Below are 5,677 nucleotides of genomic sequence, written 5' to 3' on the forward strand. Positions count from 1 at the left end.
GAATGGACTGGTTGGATCTCCTTGCAGTCCAAGAGACTCTCAAGAGTCTTCTCCAACACCACAGTTCAAAAGCATCAATTCTTCAGCACTCAGCTTTCTTCACAGTCCAACTCTCACATCCATATATGACCACTGGAAAAACCATAGCCTTGACTAGACAGACCTTTGTTGGCAAAGTAATGTCTCTGCTTTTCAATATGCTATCTAGGTTGCTCATAACTTTTCTGTTCAACATAGTAGCCAGTAATTTTATATGCAACATGTGAAATAGGATACTCTGACTAAAGAACTAAATTTTAAATTTTACTTCATTTTAATTACTTTTAATTTAAATAGCCAATGTGGATACTGGTTTGCCTACATGTGTATATTGCTTAGAGATCATTCGAACTACCAACCCCCTGAAATTGGTCTGAGTAGACTATTTGGGAACTAGACAGTTAGCAAGTAGAAAATGTAACTGTGATGATGGGTATCCTTGCTCAATAAGATACAAGAAATCAGAAAGCCCCAAAAGTTGTCTGAGTGTCATTAAAAAATCTCTAAATGTATACATTCAAAGCAAGGGAAAAATTTTCAGAGTTGGTGCTATATGAATTTGCTTTCAGTGCAGTTCAGTTCAGTTACTCAGTCGTGTCCAACTCTTTGCGACCCCATGAATTGCAGCACACCAGGTCTCCCTGTCCATCACCAACTCCCAGAGTTCACCCAAACTCATATCCATCGAGTCGGGGATGCCTTAGGATTCAGAAAGTCAAGGTTAATTGTTATCATCTACAAGGAGTCCCCAACCTGATAAACTTGAAAAAATAGCTTTATTTTACCTGCTGAGAAATATATTTCCAATTCCTTTAAAACTTTTAAATGCCTCTGCCATCTCATCACCTTTCCTGAAAATATACTGCCCTTCAAAATAGTGGGGACCTAGTCCTTTAAGAACTACAAGTTCAAGTGACCAATGAGGCATGTGCACTTAAGCTTAGCTTAGTTGAAGGCATTTGCTATGCTGCTAGCCTAGTGAGGGACCATGTGATGATAAGCTGAACATGGAGGGGTCAGACAAAACAGGAAGGTGTTGATGGATGGTGAGAAAGCAGTGGATCAAGGAATCTGCGGGTCTCCCTAGTCAAAGAGCTGTGGCAAAGGAAAATGAGAGCAAGTAAGCTGAAAGTATAGCAAGTGGTATATGGAGTAACTGGATGTTGAAACTGAGACTTCAGAATTGGAGCAGTCACTAGTGATGACAAGGTCCAAGATGAAATTTGGCTGCAATGTGGTGGAAAATGATATGTAGTTGGAAATGAGGAAGTAAAAGAATGAGAGGCCAGGGTGTTAGATGGGTCATCTGTTGTATATGCTGAAGACATGAAAAATGATGATAGAATTAGGGCCAGGAGCCAAAGTTTTCAGGGAACTATGGGTGGGTGTGGGGTGACATAAGTGCAGTGACATAAATATTGCCCAGTCGTGTCCACCTCTTTGCAAGCCCATGGACTGTAGCCTTCCAGACTTTTCTGTCCAGGGGATTCCCCAGGCAAGAATACTGGAGTAGGTTTCCATTTCCTTCTCCAGGGGCTCTTCCTGGCCCAAGGATAGAACCCAGGGGTTGTGCACTGCAGGCAGATTGTTTACTGTCTGAGCTACCAGAGGGAAGTAAGACAGGTTAATAGCTGGCACAGCCAGACTATGTCCCTCCAACTCTATTTACAAGCTTCCTTCTGGGGAAAAGCTGGAGTCAAAACATAAGATCAGCTTGTGCTGAGACCTCTTCCAATTAAGAGCCTCTGCCTAACTTAGTTCATCCAAGGTCAGGGCCACTTCCTGTGTTAGCCATTGAACACAACTGAACCTCCTAGGCTATCCCAGTCCACCAAAGGTATCCATCCTGAGTGCCTGGAACTGGGGACCTATAACCCTCTCCTTTTGAGCGAGACTCTGAGAAGGACTTTTAGTAGTCAGGGCTCTCCAGGAAAACAGGGAACACAGCCAATAGGTGGGTGTGTATATGTAAAGGCTTCCAAGGTGGCTCAGTGGTAAAGAATTTGCCTTCCAATGCAGAAGACGTGGGTTCAATCCCTGAATGGGGAAGATCCCCTAGAGAAGGAAATGGCAACCCATTCCAGTATTCTTGCCTGGGAAATCCCATGGACAGAGGAGCCTGGTGGGCTACAGTCCATGGGTTCACAAAGAGTCAGATACAACTGAGCACACACACGTGTTTGGGAGCAGGAGGAACTGTTATTTCGAGAAACTGACAAGTCCTGAAAATCTATAGGGTAGGCTCACAAGCTAAAGATCCAGGGAAGAGTTGAAGCTGCAGTTCAAGTCTGAAACCAGTCAGCTGGCAAAATTTCCTCTTCCTCAGAGGAGGTCAGTCTTTTTCCTAAGGCTTTCATCTGTTTGGATGAGGCCCACCCTCATTATAGAGAGCAATCTGCTTTACTCAAAGTCTACTGATTTAAAGGTTAATCTCATCTTAAAGCATACCTTCACAGAAACATGGAAGACTGAGAGTGGGAAATGATACAATGTATGTAGGATTTTACCTTAAATATGTACAACTTCAAACAATGTTTGCTAACTCAGAAGATATCATTACTTCTGAGTTATCTCCAGGCAAAATGGACCAATCCCTTGCATGAAACTATGAAAGAATATTCTGTAATGCTTTCTAGTCTTGCCCTTTTATGGAGTTAATACTTCTTTCCCATCTTACTTTCTCAATGGAACTGTACTTTCTCATTACCTGTCCTAATCTCTGCTTTTATTTCATGAAAATTAAGTGCACTTTTGCCTTCAAAGAGTATGCTCATCCACTAGGAGACACAGACAGGTAATTTACATATCTTTAAAGGAGGGTCAAGTGAAATACTTGTTAACTCAGGACCTCCCACGTCTCTGTTTTTAGAAAGTTTCTACTGAACTCTCATGAGTGCAGAAGACGTTAGCTACCCCTAAACTTACGAGTACTACTACATGGATTACAGGCATAAGTCAGAGATACTGTGGGCTTAGTTCCAGATCACTGCAATAAAGAAATACCACAGGAAAGGAATTCATATGAATTTTTTGGTTTCCCAGTGCATATAAAAGTTATGTTCATGCTATACTATAGGCTACTATATGTGCAAAAGCATTTTGTCTAAAAAAATACATACCTTATTTTAAAATACTTATTATTGCTAAAAAAAAAATGCAAATGCTAACCATCATCAGAGCCTTCAGTGAGCTGTACTCGTTCTGCTGGTGGAGAGTCTTGCCTCAGTATTGAGTGCTGCTGACCAAGGGTGATGGTTCCTAAAGCTTAGGGTGGTTATGGCAATTTCTTAAAATAAGACAATAATGAAGTTTGACTCGTCCTTTGACTTATCATTTGACTCGTCCTTTCATGAATAATTTTCTGTAGCAGGCATGCTACACTGGTTGACAGCATTTTACTTACAGTAGAACTTCTTTAAAAATTGAAGTCAATCTTTTCAAACCCTGCTGCTACTTAACCAACTAAGTTTATGTAATATTCTAAACCCTTTCCTTTAATTTCAACAATACTCATAGCATCTTCACCAGCAGTAGGTTCCATGTAAAGAAACCATTTTCTTTGCTCATCCATAAGAAAGAACTCTTCATTTGTTACAGTTTTATAATGAGATCGTAGCAATTCAGTCACATCTTTCGCCTCTGCTTCTAATTCTAGTTCTCTTGCTGTTTTCACCATATCGTCAGTTATTTCCTCCACTGAAGTCTTGAACCCCTCAAAGTCAGGCATGAAGACTGAAATCATCTTCCAAACTCCTACTAATGTTGACATTTTTACCTCTTCCCAGTGAACCACAAATGTTCTTAATGCATCTGGAATGGTATATCCTATCCAGAGATTTTCAACTGACTTTTTCCAGATCCATTAGAGGAAGCACCATCTATGGCAGCAATAGTCTTATAAATATATTTCTTAAATAAGAAGACTTGGAAGTTGGAATTTGTCCTTAATGCATGGGCTATAGCAATGGATGCTGTGTTGCAGGCATGGCAATGGCATGAATTCTCATTGTATATCTCCATTAGAACTCTTAGGTGACCAAGTATATTGTCAATGAACAGTCATCATATTTTGAAAGCAATCTTTTTTTCTGAGCAGTAGGTCTCAACAGTTGGCTTAAAATATTCAATAAGCCATGTTATAAACAGATGTTCTGTCATTCAGGCTTTGTTGTTCCATTTACAGAGCATAGGCAGAATAGATTGAGCACAATTCTTAAGGGCCATAGGGTTTTCAGAAGGGTAAATGAGCAACTCAACTTCAAGTCATCAGATGCATTAGACCCTAATAAGAGAGTCAGCCTGTCCTTCAAGGATTTGAAGCCAGACATTGACTTCACCTGTCTAGTTATAAATGTCCTAGGTGGCAGCTTTTCCAATAGAGGGCTGTTACAGCTACAATGAAAATCTGTTATGTTCTGTAGTCTCCTACATGAATTATCTTGCCTAGATTTTCTGGAAAGCTTGCTGAAGCTTCTATATCATCACTTGCTGCTTCAGCTAGCAATTTTGTTATAGAGATACCTTCTTTTCTTAAATCTCAAGTACCAACCTTTGCCAGCTTCAAACCTTTATTCAACAGCTTCCCTAACTCTCTCAGCCTTCAGATAATTGAAGATAGGGTCCGTCTCTGGATTAGTCTTTGGCTTCCCAGGATATTGTAATTAGCTTGATTTTTGATCCAGATTTCTCCGTATCAGCAATACGGCTGTTTTGCTTTCTTATCCTTTCTATGTTTATGTTTAATTTCCTTCAAAAACTTTAGGTTTGAATTTGCACCTTGGTTAACTGGGGTGAGGGGCCTAGTGTTCAGCCTCTCCTGGTTTTTGCATGCCTTCCTCACTAAGCTTAATCATTTCTGGCCTTTGATTTAAAGTGAAAGATGTGTAACTCCTTCTTTGACCTGAAAACGTAAAGATCATTTTAGAATGAGTTGACTCAATTATAATATGGCTGTGTCTCAGGAAATGGGTAGGCCCAAAGAGAGGGAGAGAGATGGCAGGTCGGCTGGCAGTTGGAGCAGGCAAAATACAAAAACCTTTATAAAGTAAGTCAACAATGGTACACGGATGGAGTCTAAATCACCCTAAATCAATTACAATAGAAAATCTAAGATCACCAATCACAAATCACCATGACCAACATCACAACAATGAAAAGGTTTGAAATGTTGTAAGAATTACCAAGATACAATGCAGAAACACAAAGTGATCAAAAGCTTTTGAAACAACAATGTACCTATACCTACAGACTTCACTGAGGCAAAGGTTGCCATGGACCCTCTTTTTGTTAAAAAAAAAAAAAATGCAGTGTCTATGAAGTGAACTGCAATAAAACAAGGTATGCCTGTATATCTTATCAACTAGAGGCAAACTGGTTATTGTTTTGGCAGAAGTCTATTACAATGTAAAGCACCTAGCATAGAGTAGCATCATTTATTCCTGTGCTGGAGATGAATACTTGCAAACAAATTCCTAGACAGTGATCATCTTTGTCTAAGAACTATGTGGTATCTGCTGCCTGAGTTGCAGTGGAGCTGCTATTAAAAAATGTGAATTTATTGTCTGACTCCTGGACTTACCAAAGTGCTTTCAGTGGAGACTTTAGAGAACTCAAAGTAAAATAAAAGACCATCCCCTTC

At 39.9% G+C, this 5,677-nt stretch overlaps 1 pseudogene; it reads right to left on the reverse strand.

Annotated features, from left to right (window-relative positions):
* Positions 1–3,202: 3,202 nt before the first annotated feature.
* On the reverse strand, positions 3,203–4,958 carry LOC133253470 (tigger transposable element-derived protein 1-like; annotated as a pseudogene).
* Between the last annotated feature and the right edge of the window lie 719 nt (positions 4,959–5,677).

This window comes from Bos javanicus, chromosome 8, assembly GCF_032452875.1.
Source record: "Bos javanicus breed banteng chromosome 8, ARS-OSU_banteng_1.0, whole genome shotgun sequence".
Lineage (NCBI taxonomy): Eukaryota > Metazoa > Chordata > Mammalia > Artiodactyla > Bovidae > Bos > Bos javanicus.